The 24,567-nt window shown below is 51.7% G+C and overlaps 1 protein-coding gene across 1 annotated transcript in view; it reads right to left on the bottom strand.

The window, feature by feature from the left end:
• Positions 1–12,418, bottom strand: part of MAP3K7CL (MAP3K7 C-terminal like) — a 104,433-nt gene extending 92,015 nt beyond the window's left edge. The window contains exon 1 of the mRNA XM_075332980.1: positions 12,118–12,418. The gene's annotated coding sequence lies outside the window, so the exon portion shown is untranslated. The remainder of the gene's footprint in view (positions 1–12,117) is intronic.
• Positions 12,419–24,567: the final 12,149 nt, after the last annotated feature.

The following is a 24,567-nucleotide window of genomic DNA, read 5'->3' as shown; positions in this document are numbered from 1 at the left end:
CAATGACAATATCGATGGGGGGAGTGTAAGGACTCAGAATAAGAGGGGGGCAGCATTGGGAGCTCATTATGGAGAAGGGGCAGCATGTGTGGGATCAGTATGGAGTGGAACAATGTAGGGGAATCAATATCAAGAGTGGGGTAGTGTGTGTGTGTGTGTGTGTGTGTGTGTGTGGGTCTCAGCATAAGCGCTAGTGTGGTGGTCTTAGTATGATGAGTGGGGCAGCATGGAGGTGTCATTATGGAAAAGAGGAAGGCAGCATTAGGAGCTCATGGAGAGGGGCAGCATGCACGTGACACTGTGAGGAGGGGGCAGCATGCACGGGACACTGTGAGGAGGGGGCAGCATGCACGGGACATTGTGAGGAGGGGGCAGCATGCATGGGACATTGTGAGGAGGGGGCAGCATGCATGGGACATTGTGAGGAGGGGGCAGCATGCATGGGACATTGTGAGGAGGGGGCAGCATGCATGGGACATTGTTAGGAGGGAGCAGCATGCATGGGACATTGTGAGGAGGGGCAGCATGCATGGGACATTGTGAGGAGGGGGCAGCATGCATGGGACACTGTGAGGAGGGGGCAGCATGCATGGGACACTGTGAGGAGGGGGCAGCATGCATAGGACACTGTGAGGAGGGGGCAGCATGCATGGGACATTGTGAGGAGGGGGCAGCATGCATGGGACATTGTTAGGAGGGAGCAGCATGCATGGGACATTGTGAGGAGGGGGCAGCATGCATGGGACACTGTGAGGAGGGGGCAGCATGCATGGGACACTGTGAGGAGGGGGCAGCATGCATGGGACACTGTGAGGAGGGGGCAGCATGCATGGGACACTGTGAGGAGGGGGCAGCATGCATGGGACACTGTGAGGAGGGGGCAGCATGCATGGGACACTGAGGAGGGGGCAGCATGCACGGGACATTGTGAGGAGGGAGCAGCATGCATGGGACACTGTGAGGAGGGGGCAGCATGCATGGGACACTGTGAGGAGGGGGCAGCATGCATGGGACACTGTGAGGAGGGGGCAGCATGCATGGGACATTGTGAGGAGGGGGCAGCATGCATGGGACATTGTGAGGAGGGGGCAGCATGCATGGGACATTGTGAGGAGGGGGCAGCATGCATGGGACACTGTGAGGATGGGGCAGCATGCATGGGACACTGTGAGGAGGGGGCAGCATGCATGGGACATTGTGAGGAGGGGGCAGCATGCATGGGACATTGTGAGGAGGGGGCAGCATGCATGGGACATTGTTAGGAGGGAGCAGCATGCATGGGACATTGTGAGGAGTGGGCAGCATGCATGGGACATTGTGAGGAGGGGGCAGCATGCATGGGACACTGTGAGGAGGGGCAGCATGCATGGGACATTGTGAGGAGAGGGCAGCAGGCATGGGACATTGTGAGGAGTGGGCAGCATGCATGGGACACTGTGAGGAGGGGGCAGCATGCATGGGACATTGTGAGGAGGGGGCAGCATGCATGGGACACTGTGAGGAGGGGCAGCATGCATGGGACATTGTGAGGAGTGGGCAGCATGCATGGGACACTGTGAGGAGGGGGCAGCATGCATGGGACACTGTGAGGAGGGGGAAGCATGCATGGGACACTGTGAGGAGGGAGCAGCATGCATGGGACATTGTGAGGAGGGGCAGCATGCATGGGACATTGTTAGGAGGGAGCAGCATGCATGGGACACTGTGAGGAGGGGGCAGCATGCATGGGACATTGTGAGGAGGGGCAGCATGCATGGGACATTGTGAGGAGGGGCAGCATGCATGGGACATTGTGAGGAGGGGGCAGCATGCATGGGACATTGTGAGGAGGGGGCAGCATGCATGGGACACTGTGAGGAGGGGGCGGCATGCATGGGACATTGTGAGGAGGGGCAGCATGCATGGAACATTGTGAGGAGGGGCAGCATGCATGGAACATTGTGAGGAGGGGGCAGCATGCATGGGACACTGTGAGGAGGGGGCGGCATGCATGGGACACTGTGAGGAGGGGGCAGCATGCATGGGACACTGTGAGGAGGGGGCAGCATGCATGGGACATTGTGAAGAGGGGGCAGCATGCATGGGACATTGTGAGGAGGGGCAGCATGCATGGGACATTGTGAGGAGGGGGCAGCATGCATGGGACATTGTGAGGAGGGGGCAGCATGCATGAGACACTGTGAGGAGGGGGCAGCATGCATGGGACATTGTGAGGAGGGGGCAGCATGATGTGAGGACAATGTGCAGATCATATTTCATAATTGAGGAAGGTGTGGTGGGTATAATTTATAAGGGAGGGCAGTGTGTAGTTTATTAGGGGCAGTGTGACAGTCACAGTATATAAGTGGGGACGGTTTGGTGGGAATATTTTATACTCATGCTATGTTTTGATGTGCCCGTGGTGATCCCCATTGGGGGGGGGGGGTTAGTGCCCTTCGTTTCTCATTGATACTTTTTAGGCTATGTGCGCACGTTGCGCAAATACATGCAGTTACGCTGCGCTTTGTAGCGCAGCGTAACTGCATGCGTCCTGCGTCCCCTGCACAGTCTATGGAGATTGTGCAGGGGCCGTGCGCACGTGGCGCTTTAGAGCGCAGCGCTTCGACTACTGCCGAAGCGCTGCGTAAAAAGAAGTGACATGTAACTTCTTCCGTGCGCTTTGCCGGCAGCTCCTGCTCTGTCTATGGCAGGAGCTGCAGGCAGAGCGCATGGAATCGGCGCTCACTACGGACATTTTCTGCAGCGATTAGAAGCGCACATGTGCTCTTCAGATCGCTGCAGAAATTTCTGCAGTGAACTGTACGCAACGTGCGCACATAGCCTTAAAGTGTTTTACAGAGTAGATCTGCCTTAAACAGATGTCGTGTGCGAAAACTCAGTGTTACGTTGTCAATAAGGGGCGCGACCACTTAAAGTGCCTAGGGCAGCACGAAGGCAAAATACAGCCCTGGTCCTAAATGAAATCTCAATGGTCATTAAAGATACCAACCCCAACCCCCTGGCTTTGTTTTCGCAAAGCAATGCTTCATTTTCTAGAAGTAATTTATTTCTGACCTCTATCCGTAACAAGATGGGTTTAAAACACTTGTGAAGCTTCATCTATTATTCCAGAAGTGGTGGGATAAGAAATATTACCCAATCTATTTCCTGTCTGGCTGGTAAATACACGGCCCTTGTGTTTAATTACACTCGCTCCTTAATAAAATGAACCTGTTCTATCAAGTGCAGCGTGATACCTAATGATATCTTCTTGGTATCTATGGAGGGGGGTGATATAGAAGGCCGTGGATATGCCTCTGCGTTAAAGGGATTGACTCTATAATCCTATATCTCCTAAAACAGGGTGATCAATTCAGGACCCCACTATATCAGCAAGAGGGGAAAGCCACTAATTGACAATTTTGGCAGGATCAGCCGAACACCTAATATGCTTTGTAGGAGTTGGTCAACCTACCCCCCCCCCCACTCCTACGGTGTTTACATAATGCACTGTAATATAGGGCTGGCAATATAGCAGAGCTGGAGCAGTGCAGCGGTCGGCAGCACCTTGTGACGGAGGGTTAATGTGTTTTAATATATATTGGATTTTACTGCTTAATGTGTATTGTAGAGTAAGGCTAGTTTCACACTTGCGTTGAACGGGATCCGTAGCATTGCATTGTGTGACGCATGCAACGGATGCGTTGCACATAGTGGCACAACGCATGCTACAGGTCGTACAAAATAACGCAGTCCGTTGTAGGTTTTTTTCCTTGACTTTACACATCTGAGCATGCGCAGTTGTGTAAAGTCAGGTGCGTTAACGGAATCCGTCAAATGACGCATTCTGACGGAATCCGCCACCATAGGCGTCCATTATAAAAACAACGGACGCCTAACGGATTCCTGCAGATTGCGTTTTTTTGACACTCCGCCAAGCGCAGAAAAACGTTACATGCTGCGTTCCATCCGCCCGACGCAGCGTCAAAATAACGACGCTGCGTCGTCCAGCGGATGCAACGCAGACACTTGCGTTACAGTGCGTCATCCATACAAGTCTATGGAGAATAGCGCAGTGCGTTAACGGACTGCACTATTCTCCATAGTGACGGAATACGCTGAACGCAAGTGTGAAACTAGCCTAAGTTGCTTGTATATTGGATATTAACGAAGTCTAGTTGTGCCGAATGTTTCCTGGGTACTGAGACTAAAGGTGGTAGGAATGTCAGATGGCCGGGGGAGTTGACTGGAGAGAAGGCTGGAGTAGAGTCAGTTCCACAGAAGGGTTCCTGGTGTGTAGATGGTGCTTTATAATTTGGGCCCGTCGGGAAAACTTGAGGTGTCCTCCAAGGGTCCGAAGCCTAGGGCTCACCTCAGTACGGGCTTAGAAGAGTCCAGGGACTAGACGGACGTGTCCGGAAGAGAGAGTTCTTTGGGAAGGGTCTAGGGAAGTCGAGAGGCTAGAAGCCGTCCAAGGCAGTGATTGGACATAGGAAACAGTGGAGAGAAAAGCAATGGGGAAAGTAAATGCAAAGGCTCGGCAACTGGAAGACCAGATCCCAGGCACTGGGTCAAACAAAACAAAGTACCCCAGGAGACAGCAGCAGCAGAACCGTATGTTCTTGACCATGTTTATCGTGAAGGTTGAAGAACAAATAAATTGTTTCATGTTGTGTTGTAAAGAGACTCTCTATGTGATGTGTTGCTCTGCCACGTCTATGATGGTGACCCGTTGTGGGGAGGTGGACGCTCCCCTGAAGACTGAAGTAAATTTTGCACCCTCTGCCGGAGAAGACCACAGACACAGGTCCTTCCTACAAAAAAAGTGCAGCGTCCTCACAGCCATGCGTTGGCTCCCAAATTCAGCCTCCCGACTCCCCTTTGACAGATGATATTGGGGGAGAAAAGTGTATGGCATGTATTTTGTAACTGCTGATCCTTTTGGTCTGAGCAGAGATAACTAAAGGCCGTATGATTCTGCCAGTGTCTTTCTCATAGAGACCATAGGACTGCTCTGCCTATCTATGGGAGTCGGGAGAAAACTATTGGCCAAACAATCTATCCTCAGGATAGGTCATCAGTATAAGTATGATGCCATGTACTATGCCCTGACTGACCGCGCGTTTACTGACAAGAACCTACCAGCATCAGAGACATAAATGAGGCTGTTAGTTTGGGTCAAAAGACACCACGTGTGGTCATGAAATGTCACCTGCATGAAATTTCAGGTATCTCATAGTATTAGGAAATGCTTCAGGTTTTTTTGAAAAAAATTGTAAGGAAAAAACACAACAAAAACACAGCAAATACTTAACGTGTGCACACACCCTAAAAGAAAAAGACGAACTTGTTGCCAAGAATAACCAATCACAGGGCAGATTTCATTTTACCAGAGCTGTTTAATAAAAGAAAGCTGACTTTTGATTGGTTGCTATGGCCAACATTTATCCATTGTATTCTATGACCTATTTACATGGACTATCAATGGCCCTCAAAGAAAGTCCTACTTTGGTCTGATTGGCCTTAACTTTGCCATTCTAGTGGCTGACACTGGCCAAAAAACAATGAAAATTGGATCCAGCACATTTACATAAAAAAAATAAACTATGTAAATTGTCCATCAAACTGGCCGGTGTGAACCCAGCTTTAATTGTGTTTTTTTTTCTCCCCAGTCATATATAGAGGAGTATGATTAAAAAAATGAATGAAAACACCACACATACTGAAAACACTACTGACCCGCAAAAAACGACAAAAAGTCAGTAAAAACACTACGGAAAAAAACAGCCCTTCTGTATTAAAATGTGTAAAATAAAAAAAAGTCTTTGCTGCCCATAGCAACTGTGACGACATGGACTCTCATGGGTTAACGTTTCTTAAAATCCAGCCAGACAGCATGATAGATTGTTTATAGACGGGGGAGAAGTCCCTCATTGTTTTTACAAGACTCTTGTTGACTCAATGTAATTATGTTGGCCACTGAAAGCTAGACTATTGTTCTCCAGACATTTCCAGTAACCATTGTATTGTAGTTGTGTATTGATAATGTAATTACCTTAGTAGCCATTGTCTAGTCAGTGACTCCCAGTTTACATGTACACCCTCAGCCTTTCTAAGCACATCATTTGAATGAGCATTGTCCATGCAGCTTGAAATTCGTCCAATGGGAGAAGCAATCTTGTCCAACCAATGGATGAGGACGCAGTGTGTCCAGGGGGAGGGCTGTGGCTATAAGAGAGGACTTCTTTAAGCCACCAGGTTGTTGATGGTTGAGGGATTCAGTCTAAGCTCTTTGGAGCTGACTGGAGGATCAGGACATCTTATGGCTTCAATCTAGGGACTCCGGATCCGGTTGGAGACCATATCCTCAGCCTAGGGATTTCGACTCCGGCTGCCAGGATTGTAACATCAAACCAGGACTACCTAAGGAGGACACGCAGGTTGGGACAGTTCAGTCACCTGTTACAGACTCTGCAGACCTCAGACAGCTTGGAACCTGTGAGGCATGGACATTCTAAATCCCTGGTGAGCCAGCGGAAGGGTGAGACTCTGTTGCCTGTTACATTTGTGTGTTTTGCTGGTTATGTGTTATGTGCCGTTAATTATTTGGGGATCCAATAAAGTCTAATTATTGTGGTTCCCTCACCCTGTGTTGTCTGAGTAGTGTTACGCCCACGGTTAGGGAGGCCGGCGTTCAGTTGGGATGAGCCCTGAGCCACGCTGTCTTTCTAAAGGCGGCGGGTTTTAGTGGACGAGAGCGCCCACTGAGCCCCGTGTCTCCACAGCAACCAATTAGAGTTCAGCTTTCATTTCTTTAATAGCTCTGACAAAATGAAAGCTGTGCTGTGATTGGTTGCTATGGGCAACAAAGACCAGCTTTTATTTTCCCAGTTTTGATAACTCTGCCAGTTTTCTCAAAGTGTTTTAGGCCAATGATGAAGGGGTGCATGCAATTTATGGAGCTTTTAGTGTAATTAATAGTGATGAGTGGTGCTCGTAATGAGCAAGTCGGATGCTCGGACGGGCTCGACTCATTTACAGGCTATAATGGAAGTCAATGGGAAATTCTAGCATTTTTTCAGAAGATCTTTTGAGTGTCCTACAAGTACCGAGCACCCAAGCATGGTAGTGCTCGCTTATTACTAATTAACCCCGTATATATATGTCCTAGGTATCCCTCCCTACCTTTCATGTGGGCTCACGCGACAGGCCACAAGTGTCCCCGCGCATGTCAGCTGATCTGATCAGCAGACATGAGCAGTGAACAGGCGCAGGTGGATCAGAGATCCAAACGCACCTGTTAATCCCTTAGATCGCGCTATCAATCAGATGACCCCTGTCGCTGTCATGACTCACTTCCTGTGAATACTGGCAGATCGTCGGCACTCACAGGAGATCAGCATTTCTGTTGATCAGAGCGATGCTGAAGTATCGCTCTGATCAGCAGAAGCAATCAGACCGTGCAGTCATAAAGTCCCCTAAGGGGAATAGTAAAATTAAAAAAAAAGTAAATAAAAAGTTTTAAAAAATATGAAAAATAAAAAAACCCTAAAAAGTTAAAATCACCCCCCCCATTCGCCCCATTGAAAATAAAACAATAAAAGACCCACACATTTGGTATCGCCGAGTTCAGAAATGCCCGATCTATCAAAATATAAATGAATTAAGCTGATCGGCAAAGGGCGTAGTGGAGAAATAAAATAAAAAGAACAGAATTACTTTTTTTTGCTCCCCGCAACATTGCATTAAAATGCAATAACAGATCAAAACATCAGATCTACCCCAAAATGGTATAATTAAAAATGTCACGTCAAGGGAAAAAAAAGCCATCACTGAGGCCCAGATCCCAAAAAATGAGAAATGTGCGGGTCTCAGAAAATGGCGACAAAAGTGTATTTCTTTTCTTTTTTTTTTTTTCTTTTCACAAATTTCTGAATTTTTTTCACCACCTACATTAGTAAGTAAAACTATACATGTTTGGTATCAACAAACTCGTACCGACCAGGGCAATCATAATACCAGGTCAGTTTTACCATATAGTAAATATTGTAAATTAAAAAATGAAAAATAAAAAAAAAAAAGTGCAATTGCACTTTTTTGCAATATCACTGCACTTGGACTTTTTTTCCCATTTTCCAGTACAATATGGGGCAGAATGAATAGTTTCATTAAAAATTCAACTTGTCTCACAAAAAACAAGCCCTCATATGGCTATATTGACGGAAAAATAAAAAAAAGTTCTGGCTCTTGGGAGAGGGGAAGGAAAAAAAAACAACAAAAAAAACAGAAAATCGCCCTGGGGTTAAGCATTTAAAAGCAATGGGTTCTTTTGATGGAAAAGTGATTGAGTTCCCCCATTGACTTCCATTATATTCGGCACCCAAGTCGAGCCCATTTGAGTATCCAAATGCGTGTTATGAGTACCAAGCACCCGAGCATGGTAGTGCCCACTCATCACAACTTACGAGTACTGAGCACCTGAGCATGGTAGTGCTCATTCATCACTAGTTACGAGTACTGAGCACCCGAGCATGGTAGTGCCCGCTCATCACTATTTACTAGTACTGAGTACCTGAGCATGGTAGTGCCCGCTCATCACTAGTTACGAGTACCGAGCACCTGAGCATGGTAGTGCCCACTCATCACTATTTACTAGTACTGAGTACCTGAGCATGGTAGTGCCCGCTCATCACTAGTTACGAGTACTGAGCACCCGAGCATGGTAGTGCCCACTCATCACTAGTTACAAGTACAGAGCACCTCCGCATGGTAGTGCCCGCTCATCACTAGTTACGAGTACCGAGCACCTGAGCATGGTAGTGCCCGCTCATCACTATTTACTAGTACTGAGTACCTGAGCATGGTAGTGCCCGCTCATCACTAGTTACGAGTACCGAGCACCTGAGCATGGTAGTACCCACTCATCACTAGTTACCAGTACTGAGCACCTGAGCATGGTAGTGCTCACTCATCACTAGTTACCAGTACTGAGCACCTGAGCATGGTAGTGCTCGCTCATCACTATTTACTAGTACTGAGCACCCGAGCATGGTAGTGCCCGCTCATCACTAGTTACGAGCACCCGAGCATGGTAGTGCCCGCTCATCACTAGTTACGAGTACTGAGCACCCAAGCATGGTAGTGCGCAGTCAGCACTAGTTATGAGTACAGAGCACCCGAGCATGGTAGTGCCCGCTCATCACTAGTTACGAGTACTGAGCTCCCGAGCATGGTAGTGCCCGCTCATCACTAGTTACCAGTACTGAGCACCCAAGCATGGTAGTGCGCAGTCAGCACTAGTTATGAGTACTGAGCACCCGAGCATGGTAGTTACCAGTACTGAGCACCTGAGCATGGTAGTGCCCGCTCATCACTAGTTACGAGTACTGAGCACCCAAGCATGGTAGTGCGCAGTCAGCACTAGTTATGAGTACTGAGCACCCGAGCATGGTAGTTACCAGTACTGAGCACCTGAGCATGGTAGTGCCCGCTCATCACTAGTTACGAGTACTGAGCACCCGAGCATGGTAGTGCCTGCTCATCACTAGTTACGAGTACCGAGCACTCGAGCATGGTAGTGCCCGCTCATCACTAGTTACCAGTACTGAGCACCCGAGCATGGTAGTGCCCGCTCATCACTAGTTACCAGTACTGAGCACCCGAGCATGGTAGTGCCCGCTCATCACTAGTTATGAGTACTGAGCACCCGAGCATGGTAGTGCCTGCTCATCACTAGTTATGAGTACTGAGCACCCGAGCATGGTAGTGCCCGCTCATCACTAGTTACGAGTACCGAGCACTCGAGCATGGTAGTGCCCGCTCATCACTAGTTACAAGTACTGAGCACCCGAGCATGGTAGTGCCCGCTCATCACTAGTTACCAGTACTGAGCACCTGAGCATGGTAGTGCCCGCTCATCACTAGTTACGAGTACTGAGCACTCGAGTATGGTAGTGCCTGCTCATCACTAGTTACGAGTACTGAGCACCCGAGCATGATAGTGCCCGCTCATCACTAGTTACGAGTACTGAGCACCCAAGCATGGTAGTGCGCAGTCAGCACTAGTTACGAGTACCGAGTACTCGAGCATGTTAGTGCCCGCTCATCACTAGTTATGAGTACTGAGCACCCGAGCATGGTAGTTACCAGTACCGAGCACTCGAGCATGGTAGTGCCTGCTCATCACTAGTTACGAGTACTGAGCTCCCGAGCATGGTAGTGCCCGCTCATCACTAGTTATGAGTACTGAGCACCCGAGCATGGTAGTTACCAGTACTGAGCACCCGAGCATGGTAGTTACCAGTACCGAGCACTCGAGCATGGTAGTGCCTGCTCATCACTAGTTACGAGTACTGAGCACCCGAGCATGGTAGTGCCCGCTCATCATTAGTTACCAGTACTGAGCACCCGAGCATGGTAGTGCCCGCTCATCACTAGTTATGAGTACTGAGCACCCGAGCATGGTAGTGCCCGCTCATCACTAGTTACCAGTACTGAACACCTGAGCATGGTAGTGCCTGCTCATCACTAGTTATGAGTACTGAGCACCCGAGCATGGTAGTGCCCGCTCATCACTAGTTACCAGTACTGAGCACCTGAGCATGGTAGTGCCCGCTCATCACTAGTTACGAGTACCGAGCACTCGAGCATGGTAGTGCCCGCTCATCACTAGTTACAAGTACTGAGCACCTGAGCATGGTAGTGCCCGCTCATCACTAGTTATGAGTACTGAGCACTCGAGCATGGTAGTGCCTGCTCATCACTAGTTACAAGTACTGAGCACCCGAGCATGGTAGTGCCTGCTCATCACTAGTTATGAGTACTGAGCACTCGAGCATGGTAGTGCCTGCTCATCACTAGTTACGAGTACTGAGCACCTGAGCATGGTAGTGCCCGCTCATCACTAGTTACTAGTACTGAGCACCTGAGCATGGTAGTGCCCGCTCATCACTAGTTACGAGTACTGAGCACCCGAGCATGGTAGTGCCCGCTCATCACTAGTTATGAGTACTGAGCACTCGAGCATGGTAGTGCCTGCTCATCACTAGTTACGAGTACTGAGCACCCGAGCATGGTAGTGCCCGCTCATCACTAGTTACGAGTACTGAGCACCTGAGCATGGTAGTGCCCGCTCATCACTAGTTACCAGTACTGAGCACCCGAGCATGGTAGTGCCCGCTCATCACTAGTTACGAGTACTGAGCACCCGAGCATGGTAGTGCCCTCTCATCACTAGTTACCAGTACTGAGCACTCGAGCATGGTAGTGCCCGCTCATCACTAGTTACGAGTACTGAGCACCCGAGCATGGTAGTGCCCGCTCATCACTAGTTACCAGTACTGAGCACCCGAGCATGGTACCATCCCTACTGGGAACCCAAACTGCTCCTATTACATTGCAGCAGTCAGATCTTTAATTCTGTGCTGTTCATTTACAAAGGGGTGATAGTAAGGCCTAATTCAGACATCCATTTTTCATGGATACATATCATTGGGCTATTCACATGTCCATTTATTTTTTGCACAGATTGTGAAGATCTTTATCTTGATCTTTTATCTGATTTGTTCATAAAACTCAACCAACCAAGTGAATGGGTCCATGTAAAAATGCACATCATGAGGACGGCATCTATCTGTCATCGGACTGCTGTTCGTTTTGTTACTGTTTAGTGGGTAGAAGTTTGGAAAAGTTTTCCTTATGTTTCATAAGATAAAAATGGACAAAACGCTGATGGTAAAAATGGACACACGGACAAAAAATGGACGAAAATTGGATCAAGCGCATTAATGAAATCATTTTTCATCATTTCTTCTCATAAGCAAAAACAAAAACTTGAGGCGTAACGTTCCAAAAAGTTCAATTAATATTCCGTGCCATACATCTGAATGGGGCCATTTCTGCAGAGGGTGCATGGATTTTTGCAAACCCTATTAAATAAATACAACAGTCACAGTCATTTCTGCAACCGTGTGAATTTACCTTAACCATATGGCGCTAATAAACCCGTGCAAGCTCTAGACATTCGACACGGCACGACTGTCTACAATTTTGCCATCTGGTCGTCTGCAAAGTCTATATCCTACACAGATTAAGTGATGTTCCATCCCGCCAGTCCAGTGTCTACACCTGTTGCCTTACCTCACTCAGCCGGTCGCGTGTGCACTTCAATAATCCTAGGTCAGCCACTTCCTTGGCTGGTCCTTGTCTTTACGGAGGAAAAAAGTCAATGGAAGTAAAGTCTGCTCCTGCCGCATAGTAACATTGACAAGGCTTGAGAGGCAGGGACAGCTGTTAGGGCAGCATTAGGCTACCTGCAATTGTCACTTTCCATGAAGGACCCTCAGCCTTTTCCAACTGTCCTCTCCTTATCCCACTTCGCCTTCTTTCCTTCTGGTTTAGTATGTTGTCACACTTCAAGGGGGGGGTTGAAAGCTCTGTGTCAAGTCTTAAAAAAAAAATAAGTGACAGACCCTGGGGAGTTCAAGGCTTTTAATTCATTAGTCCTGGCAAACCTAAAATACAAACAGGCTTACTTCACTGGGCAAGAATGTTTACAGCATGACCCAATCAGCGGCTGCGTCTATTCCCGCTAGCTGGCAAAGATAGAGCGACTACACTCAGCAGATCTGTCTGGGCCGGCAATCACTCAAGTATGACATAGTCAACTTGGACTGACTGCAAACCGGTTATCGAAAGAGTCCAAGTGCCAACTGGTGACCAGTGCCACCTCCACCCACAGCAGGACTTAGAGATAAGAACCGCGACTACAAGACAGGAAAAGACATGTGCGGCCGTAGAGAAATGAATACTTCCAACATTTGTCATCCAACGAGATCCGCAGCGACAATGTCAATCAAAGGATACAAGAGAAGAACGTGTACTGCTGCGTGGGGAGGAGACAGAGGTCATCTGCGGCTAGATGTTCTGGATAATTACCAACATACCTATCTATACCAGAACTCGGCTGGGTATATGGGCCGCACATAGAAAAAAAAATTAATTTTGGGGGTCGCATTCTTTACACTAAAAAGTGACATTTTTAGTGAAACCATTTTTTAATAATTGATATTTTTCCTTAACATTTTGGGGTGTTCATTTTATTTTTTTTTTTTTTTAAATTACATTCATCCTATTGTTTTGGTACAGGTTTATAGCTTAGGTCATTATGGATATGGCAATAGCATTTTTAGTGGCAACATATTTTTTCAAGCTTTATTCTGAATTATTTTTACATTTTTTTTCCCCCGATCGCCCACATGGAAAATTATTGTCTTACAGTTAGTGTACCGCCCCGCGGGCTCGGCTGCGACCGCCGAGCCGCTCGGATCCGTGCTCGCACTGCGGGTGGTGGCTAAAGCCTCTCACGGACCCGGGGGTCACGTCGCTCTGCAAGGGAGTTGGCGCTACACGCGGGGACTTGGGTGAGGAGTTCCACGGCCGGGGCCGCGGTGGTTTGGTTTGGGATGTAAGTTCGTTACGCCACCCACTGATTGTAGACACCACCGCTGCGGTGAAGGTGTGGGGGCTCCCGGGAGCGGTGTAATGGCGCTAGGTGTTGACCCCTCCGTGGGTAGGGGATGTTGGTCCCGGGGCCCGGTTGGCGAGGGTCGGGGTGCAGGGTGCAGTGTTGCGGTGCGGCGCGGTGTGGTGCCTGATGGCACTAGTGTACTCACTCTGACACAACACACTGCAGTCTCTGGTAAACCAAACGGAGTGATGAACGGGGCCCACAGCCGGCTGCAGCTTGTCCCAGAATAGGTTGGTGGTTTCTGCCTTTCTCCTGCACCTCTGTGTGTAAATGTTTGACTCCTATGCCTAGACACCGGTAGTCCGCTCCCTGACTTGTATATGCCGTGGGAGCCCGTCTGCCCGCAGACGCTGGCCCTTTGGGTCTCTATGCCTTGGCGGTGGCTTTACCCTGTATGGTTGGGCTGTTGTCTTCTAACGGGGCTTGTGTGGGATAGGTCCTTAAGTCCAGTCCGCAATCAGTTGATTTGACTCGGCCCTGTCGGTTCAGGGCTTTGTACTGGGTCTGAGAACCCCTCCTGGTGCTCCGGTTTCCAATTGGTTCCCCAGTTCGGCACCAGCGGGCCACAGCCTGACCCCGGTCCCTACGGTTCCACCGGCTGTATTCCCAGATCCTGCAGGCGGCCACCACCGTCTGCCTCCTTGCCAATGGCGACTGGGCTCCGACCCAGCCACCTGGTAGTCTCCTGGCAGGCCTGGACACAGGACTGCCCGTGAACTTGACTGCCCTCTACCACCTCTAGAACTAGACTCTGTGTTTTCCCGCCTCCAGGCCTGTGAACTCCTCGGTGGGCGGAGCCAACCGCCTGGCTCTGCTTTCCCCTGGTGTGGACATCAAACCTGGAGGGTGGTGACATGGCTTTTAGTTTGACTGATGTCACCTAATCGGGAGGGGGTGTGGTGTTGTGTGTGACTACCTGGGACAACCTGACTAGTCCAGGGCGTCACATTAGCATCATATAGTAATACTGGCCAATATCTTGTAGTAAGGTTCCAATCCTGGTCCCTTGCAGTAATGTCCCCATCCTGGTCCTCATCTTGTAGTAATGTCCCCATCCTGGTCTTTATCTTGTAGTAATGTGTAATGCCTGCCTGAATCCACAGACTCAGACGGGCTATAATGGACAGGCTAGAGGGAAGCCACTCACCAAGCAGGATCCCCAGAACCCTGAAACCCTTTAACCCCTATACAGGAATTTGGAGTTACACAGGGCCCTGGAGATCACTACCTGTGGAAGGCTGCAGTCTGAGAGAGTAGTTCTCAGGCAGGGTCAAACCAGGAATTGCGGAACAGGGACAGAATCGGCAGGCAAGGAAACAGAAACAAGCAGAGGTCAAAACTGGATCTGGCAGCGAGGTAGAAAAACAGCAGGCAGGAGGGTAGTCAGGAAACAAGCGGTAATCAGCACACGAAATCACAGAACAGGACGAAACAGGAGCCCGAATTTTCAGAACTATCTCTGGCATTGGTCAGCAGACAGGAGGGGCATTAAAAAGGGTGTGGTGTCTTCCCATAGGCTGTAGCTGAATGATGGTACTTCAGCTGGGAGTCACCCGCCACCTACAGTCAGCCAGTGGCACTGCAGATCCCCAGGAAACCCAGACCAGTGGATGAGCGGAGCCTGCGCCCACCAGCGCCGCTGCCATCGACCCCTCTCCCACCACCAGCACTATCCACGGCAGGAATACGGCGTCGCGTGGCGATCGGAGTAGAAGTCGATGGAGCGGACTCTGGTGGTGACGTAACATAATCTCCCCATCATGGTCCCTTTCTTGTAGTAGTATCCCCATCTCGGACTCATCTTGTAGTACAGTCCCTCATCCTGGCCCCCATCTTCTAGTAATGTCCCCCATCCTGGTCCTCACCTTGTAGTAATGTCCCATCCTGGTCCCCGTCTTGTAGTAATGTCCCCATCATTCCTGTAGTAATGCCCCATCTTGGTACCCTTTTTGAAGTAATGTACCTATCCAGATCCCCATCTTGCAGTAATGTCCTCACCCTGTAGTAATGCCCCATCCTGGTCACTTTTCAGTAGTAAAAACAAGAAAGCCTGCGGAGACACCATCACATATTTCTCAACGCTGGCAGGAAACTAGCCAGATCTTTCACCGGGAAGGAACAACCACGGGAAGGGCAGTCTCCAGTCAAGGAGACCACCTATGCCAAACATGGTATCCATCCACAGACAGCTGTTTCGGGGTATTTGCCCCTCATTAGTGTGGAGTAGGAAACTGGCTAGTGGGAGCAATGCCTAGTAGAAGACTACATAAGCATGGATGGTTGACCATCCAACACCGCGGAGACACCATCACGTGTTTCTCAACGCAGTGATTCTAGAGCAATGCCCCCTGGAAAATATTCAAAACAATGTTGGATGTTGATCTCCCTAAGGTCAACCATCCTTGCTTATGTAGCCTTTTCAGTAGTAATGCCACATCCTGGTCCTGACTCGCCCACCCCAGGGCTATGGGACACCCGGTGCCGGGCCGGACTAGTCCGGGGATAGTCAGTGGTGGCGGAGCCCGACTCCGTGGCCCTGGTGGGTGTCAGTTAAATATGGCTGGTGAATAGGGGTTTGTGTTCGTGACGCCACCTGTGGTATGCGGCTATTAAGCAGCTGTACCTTCGGGCTGATTATGGGCCAGGTGCTTGCAGCTCTCCTGCCCTTCGGATTCGGCTACCAGGGAGTATTTTAGGCCCTGGTGGCCACAGACTCCGATGTCCGAGTCCCTTCTGTGCCTCTCTGCTCCTCCTGCTCCACTGGGCCAAGCTGCTCCAGCTCTAGGCCCCAGTTCTACAGGACAGCACTACTCTGCGTCTGCTTGCTATGACTTCTCTCTACAGACTGACACTAACTCCTCCCTCAGGCCAGACTTAAGGAATGCTCCCTGGAACTCCAGGTTCAGAGCTCCCCCTGCTGGCCTGAGGGAGAACTGCGTTGAATGTTAAACTTACTGGCCAATAAACCTCCCAATTACCTCCAGGCTCAGCATTAACCCTTTGGAGGGGCAATGCTGTTGTGGCGACCAGGTCCTGGGGCGCCACACTCCCCCTTAGTTAAACTCAGTACTCCCGGACTGAAGTAAACAAAACAAGACATAACATGTTACAACCTTAAACAACTATAAGAGTCCAGTGTGGCTCCCTGCCGGGTGTCCATCACACTGCTCCATGGGGGACCCGCCGCGATAAAACCCCCAACGTAGGCTCTGGGCGTGCGTCAGAGCATTGCTGACCCCACTCTATGCACGCCGGACGGGTTTTTCTTCAGGGGTGTTGAGCACATGTGACGCCCTGGGCAAGCCAGGGGTCACAGGTCATAACACCACCACACCCTACACCCCAGTTAGGAACACCAAGGCTAACCAAAAATCCTTGTTGCCTTCCTCCAGGGGCTGATGTCCACACCAGGAGGTGGGCCAGGCGGTTGGCTCCGCCCACCGAGGAGTTCACAGCCCTGGAGGCGGGAGAACCAGGAAGATGAGTTTAGGGGAGTGAAGGAGAAGGAAATGGTAGAGGAGCAAGAGAGAGGAGTTAAGGTGGAAGAAGAAGTAACAGTTAAGAAAGCCTGAAGTTGGTCCGGGTGTGTGCCCCGGACAGAGACAGCAAGGTCAGCAGACGGCGGTGACTGTCTGCAGGGGTGGCTGTTTGGAGGTTGCCGAAAGGACCGCAGACGGGTGGTGGCCCGGCGGTACCGGAGCGGTATACGAAGAACAGTCAGCACCAGTGGCAGGGGCCTTTCGGATCCCGGCAAGGCTAGGAGTCGCCGTGAATTTGCCAAATCCGTTAGTGAAGGGGACCTCTGGGTCTCCCAACAAGCAAGTCCCGATTAAAGGCAACAGTCCAACCGTTACAGAGAGACACCGCCACCGCCAGGGCACCAGTTTCTCAGGGCCAGCGCCTGCGGGCAAAGTAGGGCTCCTCCGGCCCATATCCAAGCCGGGGAGCGGGTTACCGGTGGGAACCCATCGAAACCATCATCATCTTAGGTGCAGGAAAAAGGGACCGTCACCATCAACTACTGGGGAAAGCAAGTGCAGCCGTCCGTGGGAACCGTCTTTCCAGCCGTGTGTTTTACCGAGAACTGTGTCATCGCCTCAGGCTGAGTGAGTACCACAGTGCCGCAAGGCACAGAGCTGCCCCCGCGTCCCTGCACCCCACCAAGCCCTGCATCACCCACTTCATCACTGGGCCCCGGGACAACCAACCCCCTACCCACGGAGGGGAGGACTAACATCTAGCTGCTCCATACCATCACTCCCGGGATCCCCATACAGAGCAGCGGTGGTGTCAACAAATCACCACAACTGTGGGTGGCATCATGGACAATAAACTATCCCAAATCCCAATCCCCTTTCACTCACGGGCGAGGAGCGCCGCTCGAGTCCCCGGGATCCGGCCCATCACTCGAGCCACCGAGCAGCAGCAGCAGGCCGCAGCAGCCGCAGCGGCAGCCGGACCCGAGCAGTGGGAGAGCGCAGCGTCCCCTCCTCCGCCCGCGACAACTTGGCGTCACGAACAGGATCTTACCGCTCTGCCGTTGGGTAGAGGTGCGCCTTGTGACGGCCGGAGGTATCCGGCCGGAAAATTTCAGAAGCCGCCATCTTTGGCGCGAAAAGTTCCCGCTCGAGCGTCTTCTCGAGTAGTAGAGGCGCTAAGGCCAAAACCCCGCCCCGATAGAGGAGGGGCCGGAAAGAGGCTAAGGGGGACGAAATGGCGACTGGTCGCATGTAGCCGCGGCTATACGGATAAGGACGCTGGGGCCCCACGATCCGCCGACCCCTGCAAAGAATGTCCGCTCCCCCTAGCTATGCGGAGGCTACCGAACCGGTACCCGGGACAGCGGCATGGCTGAGGGCCCGGACGGCAGGGATCTGCCGACACTACCGGGACCAGATCTGCCGGTTGATGGAACAGTGGACCGCGGAGGTGGAGGATGCAGCTGCAGTTGCACGAGTGTATGGAATGGAGGCCATTATGAAGGAGCTGGTGAGTGACCCACGCCCCTATGTCCCCGAGGGACCGGCCGCTGCGGCTGAGGGACCCGGTCTACCCCTGGCCCCCATGCCACCTCTGTCCTCCTTGCCCGTGCACCGCGCTGCGCCTGGTCCATCGGGCGTACACCCCTTCGTGACCGTGGCCGAGAGAGTGACAAGCCTGGAAGCTGCGGCAGCTGGCGGCAACCCGCCTGGCGCGGAGACGGGCGATAGTGATTCCGGGCCTGACACCGAGCCTGTTTCGGAGGAAGATGAAGGAGTCGTCGCTCTGCAGGGCACGGAGGCCACTTACATCCCCCGGAGTGGAAACAATGGGTATCGGGCGGCCCTTCCTCGCCGCGCTTGCTATGCGCTGGAGGGGCTGGTGCCCGTGTTCTTCCACCCAGAGCCGGGTGAGGAGGACGAAAATGCACAGTAAGGGCAGCGGAGCACCGTTGCACCGTCCCCGTCGGGACCACCAGTCAGTATGTTTACAAGTTTGAAAAAGTTTTGCAAAAATGAGAATAATAACCGTAGATTTACCTGATTGTCTACCGGGATTGGAAACCGGCCGTTACTGGCACCGTTGTCCCCGTGGGGACCCTTCAAAAAGTTGTTTGCATAGGAACTCCTATGGACAAGCCCATGAACTTGCAGGGCAACCACAAACGTTAAGTGGCTTGTAAATAAGTTGTGTTACCGTTACCATTTCCGCAATTGCCGCCTCCGGAGAGGCAGGTTGGAGGGAGGGCCCACAGCAGAGCAGGCTGGGGCCCAGCCACCACAGGAACCGGTGGCTACCCTCTGGAGGGGAAAGACAGATCCTGCTCAGGTAACTGGTTCAGGACTGGGGTCAAGGGGTGCTGCCTGTTTTCTAGGGGCAGCATCAGGGCCAGGTTACTTGGGTGGGAGAGAGCGGAGACCATAACCGTTAACCGTTTAAAAAATTTGCAACGTTTAAGCACTGAACCTCCCGATGTGGGATGATGTCATAAATTGTTATGTTTACCTTTTTATATATTTTCAGAAAATAAAACCGGTGTTGGACGGGCAGCCCGGTGACGGTCTGCATTTTGCTAAGGGGGAATGTGACGCCCTGGGCAAGCCAGGGGTCACAGGTCATAACATCACCACACCCTACACCCCAGTTAGGAACACCAAGGCTAACCAAAAATCCTTGTTGCCTTCCTCCAGGGGCTGATGTCCACACCAGGAGGTGGGCCAGGCGGTTGGCTCCGCCCACCGAGGAGTTCACAGCCCTGGAGGCAGGAGAACCAGGCAGATGAGTTTAGGGGAGTGAAGGAGAAGGAAGTGGTAGAGGAGCAAGAGAGAGGAGTTAAGGTGGAAGAAGAAGTAACAGTTAAGAAAGCCTGAAGTTGGTCCGGGTGTGTGCCCCGGACAGAGACAGCAAGGTCAGCAGACGGCGGTGACTGTCTACAGGGGTGGCTGTTTGGAGGTTGCCGAAAGGACCGCGGACGGGTGGTGGCCCGGCGGTACCGGAGCGGTATACAAAGAACAGTCAGCACCAGTGGCAGGGGCCTTTCGGATCCCGGCAAGGCTAGGAGTCGCCGTGAATTTGCCAAATCCGTTAGTGAAGGGGACCTCTGGGTCTCCCAACAAGCAAGTCCCGATTGAAGGCAACAGTCCAACCGTTACAGAGAGACACCGCCACCGCCAGGGCACCAGTTTCTCAGGGCCAGCGCCTGCGGGCAAAGTAGGGCTCCTCCGGCCCATATCCAAGCCGGGGAGCGGGTTACCGGTGGGAACCCATCGAAACCATCATCATCTTAGGTGCAGGAAAAAGGGACCGTCACCGTCAACTACTGGGAAAAGCAAGTGCAGCCGTCCGTGGGAACCGTCTTTCCAGCCGTGTGTTTTACCGAGAACTGTGTCATCGTCTCAGGCTGAGTGAGTACCACAGTGCCGCAAGGCACAGAGCTGCCCCCCCGTCACTGCACCCCACCAAGCCCTGCATCACCCACTTCATCACTGGGCCCCGGGACAACCAACCCCCTACCCACGGAGGGGAGGACTAACATCTAGCTGCTCCATACCATCACTCCCGGGATCCCCATACAGAGCAGCGGTGGTGTCAACAAATCACCACAACCGTGGGTGGCGTCACGGACAATAAACTATCCCAAATCCCAATCCCCTTTCACTCACGGGCGAGGAGCGCCGCTCGAGTCCCCGGGATCCGGCCCATCGCTCGAGCCACCGAGCAGCAGCAGCAGGCCGCAGCAGCCGCAGCGGCAGCCGGACCCGAGCAGTGGGAGAGCGCGGCGTCCCCTCCTCCGCCCGCGACACACACTGGTGCTAACTATGAACAATTAAAGTGTTGGCCACTCATAGTCCAGTGGCCCAATTGTCCATTTACTTAATCACCTAAGACAAAAAACATTTTATACAAGACATTTCAACTAACTATATACATTCTGTTAGGTATTTTACTTTCTATGTTCTATACCTTGGAGGGGGCTGTCCCCGAGTGCTTCGTTGGGACCGGCGTAGCTCTGGGGTTTGTCCCTGACTACTTGGAGTGTCTGCCTCCTCCGTGTTACTGGTAGGCCTAACCCTGACAGGTATGTGTGATGGTTGCCTACGGGGTCTCAGATTCGCCAAGGGTACGACAGGTTCACCACTGGCAGGGGGTTGATTCTCCTGTTCTACTGCTGGCGTGTCATCTTGTGTTGGGACGGACAGTTCCTTAGGTGGATCTGGAACCTCTTCTGTCTCCGGCTCGAACAACTGCGGGAACGTCAAGACTGGTACCACTATGGCGTTATTGATTCGGGTCCAAGTTTTGGGGAATTTTCCGAGGATTGTTTGGATCATCTCTTCCTCCTTTTCTTGAATTTGGGGACTTTCTTGTGTTTCTTCTACTTCTTTTTGGATTTTGCACCGCTCAGGGCACGCTTTCAGGCGGTCTCTAGAAACTGTTTGATAGGTCTTGCCTTCATCCTTGCTTATGAGGCATACCTTACTATTGTCAAAGTTGGAGGGAATAATGGTGTAGGGTTCATTCTTCCCACTGATCATCTAATTTATTCGCCCTCCGCTTTTTCTTGAGGACCTGTTCTCCAGGTGCTAAGGGAGTTGCTGGGGCCGTTTGATTGTAGTTCTGTTCTTGTCTCGTTCTTGCTTGGGACAGGCTCTTTTCTACTCATTCCTGAACTCTGCGGTACTGCTGTTGTCGCTCTGTATCCCAATCTTCTATCTCTTGAACTGCTTCAGGTGACACAGTTCCCATCTCCAAGTCTACAGGTAACTTGCCAGGTCTTGCTCGCATCAAGTAAGCAGGGCTGCAGTTGGTCGAATTTACTGGGATATGGTTATACAGGTCTACCAGATCTGGTAACTTCTCTGGCCATTGGTTTCTTTCTTCCAGCGGTAGAGTCTTGAGCATATCAATAACCACATGGTTCATCTTCTCGCACAATCCATTGGTTTGGGGGTGGTACGGTGTTGTTCTGATCTTCTTACAACCGTACATGTTACAGAACTCTTAGAACACTTCTGTCTCGAATGCAGGACCTTGATCAGTCAGTACCCTTTCAGGGTAACCGTGAGGTCGACAAAAGTATGCCTGAAACGCTCTAGCTGCTGTTCTGGCTGTCTGGTCTTTCACAGGCACTACTAATGTGGCGCCCTGGACAAGCCAGGGGCCAAAGATAACAACACACACAAACCCCCCCCCCTGCAGTTTCACAGCAGATATCCCCAGTGAAACTTGATTCCTTTCCTCGGGCTCAAACTGACACACCAGGTGGGCGGAGTCAGGAGATGGAGACGCCCACCCAGGAGTTAAGCTGTCCTGAGGCAGGAAACAAGCCCAGACAAGTCTAGGAGAGGAAGAGAGAGGAGGTCTGCAGAGAGGCAGACGCAGACTGGGGCCTAGGATTGGAGCCTAGGGCCCTCGTGCAGCTGAGAGTGAGGCAGACGGTAGTGGCCGTCTGCAGGGAGCCGGGGAGACAGTTGGTGGAACCGTAGGTAGCCGGGGCTGGGCGGTGGCCCACCGGTACTGAATCGGGGAGCCAGCTGGAAGCCGGAGCGCAGGAGGAGTGTACGGAAGGTGCAGGAAAGGACTTACACCACCAAACTGGGTCAGGGGAAAAACACCGCAGCGTCTGTGGGACCCGTCCATCCAGCCGAGTGTTTTACCAAGAACTGTGTCCTGATTTCTGGCTGAGTGAGTACCACCGTGCCGTGTGGCACAGCGCTGCCCCTGCGACCCTGCACCTCACCAGGCCCCGCACCCGGCCTGCCATCCATCCCTACCCCATCACCGGGCCCCGGGACAACCAACCCCCTACCCACGGAGGGGAGAAATAACAACAAAGCTGCTCCCTGTCACCGCTCCCGGGATCCCCATACAGAGCAGCGGTGGTGTCCACACAATCACCACGACCGTGGGTGGCGTCACGGACAATCTCCCTTACCAAATCCCCTTTTACTGTGGAGTCTGGGATCCCAGACCGGGTCACGCCACCATGATCCCCACAGAAGTGACCCCGTGGCCCGGATCTGAGTACCAATGGTCCCCGGGCGACACACTACCAGGAAACGAGAGTAATGGTCCACAATGGTGAATGCGTAAACATAGCCTGACCGGCTCGGTGTTAACTTCACGTGGTCCAGGGCCACCAACTCTAGGGGCTGCTTCATGACAATTGGCTGTAGGGGAGACCTCTGGCTGGCACCATCTTTCCGCCTCAGGTTACACGGACCACAGTCTCGGCACCACTTCTCGACTGTCTTTCTCATGTGCACCCAGTAGAACCGATCACGGAGTAGGGTCTCCAACTTCTTCCACCCGAAGTGTCCTGCTTTATCATGGTAAGCTGCTAGGACCATTGGAGCATCCCTCTGTGGGACCACTATCTGCCAGACGAGTTCATTCGTTCGCCAGTTGACATATCTCTTGCATAGCTTACCTTGGTAGGTGAACAGTCGTCCCCTCTCCTTCCACAGCTGCTGGGCTTCTTCTGGAGCATCTGGGCCAAGATGGGTCTCAGCTTGTGCTAGCTTTTCTTTGACCAATCGCACGGCCGGGTCACCGTTCTGTGTCTCTTCCCAATTATGGTGGAGTAATGGGTTGACCGAGACCTCGTGCTGGCTCGAGCGCCTCTCTCCTACAGCATGCTCACACTGGGAAACACCTTGGTGATGGAAAGCCGGTAACTCTATCTCTTCGAGTTCATCCAGGTCTTCTCCAGACTCGGGTAAGTGAGGCATTCTGGACAGCGCATCAGCATTGTTATTCTTCTTGCCAGCCCGGTACTTGATGGTAAAGTCAAAGTTAGACAGCCGGGCCATCCATCGCTGCTCCAACGCACCTAGCTTGGCTGTTGCCAGATGTGTCAACGGATTGTTGTCCGTGAAGATGGTGAACTTGGCCGACGCCAGATAGTGCTTGAAGCGTTCAGTCACTGCCCAAACAATAGCGAGGAACTCTAGCTTGAAGGAACTGTAATTTTCTGGATTCCTTTCTGTTGGACGAAGCTTCCTGCTGGCGTAAGCTATCACCTTCTCTCTGCCTCCCTGCACCTGGGACAGAACTGCTCCCAGTCCCACGCTGCTGGCGTCTGCGTACAGTACAAACGGCTGGCTGTAGTCAGGGTAGGCCAGAATTTCTTCTCCCGTGAGAGCCCCTTTCAGCCGGACAAAAGACGTTTCTATTTGGCTGTTCCATTCAAATGGAGGGCTTTGCTTCTTAGCCTTCTTTGGATGGCCCACCAGGAGATCTTGAAGAGGCGCTGCTATCTTGGTGAAACCATCAATGAACCTTCGGAAGCCCCACCAGCCCAAGGAACTGCCGCACCTCCTTTACCGTGGTGGGTCTCGGCCAGTCCTTGATTACTGTGACTTTCTCTGGATCAGGTGCCACACCTTCTGCGCTGACCACATGACCCAAGTACTGTACCTTTGGCTTCAAGAGGTGACATTTGGACGGCTTTATCTTCAGGCCATACTCCGACAGGGACTCGAACACTTCTGCTAAGTGCCTCAGGTGGTCTTCATAAGTCTTGGAGTAGACTATGACGTCATCCAGGTACAACAGCACGGTTTCAAAGTTGTGATGGC

Source organism: Anomaloglossus baeobatrachus, chromosome 2 (genome assembly GCF_048569485.1).
Source record: "Anomaloglossus baeobatrachus isolate aAnoBae1 chromosome 2, aAnoBae1.hap1, whole genome shotgun sequence".
Lineage (NCBI taxonomy): Eukaryota > Metazoa > Chordata > Amphibia > Anura > Aromobatidae > Anomaloglossus > Anomaloglossus baeobatrachus.
The sequence above is the reverse complement of the archived record's forward strand: the minus strand, read 5'-3'. Positions and strand labels throughout refer to the sequence as shown.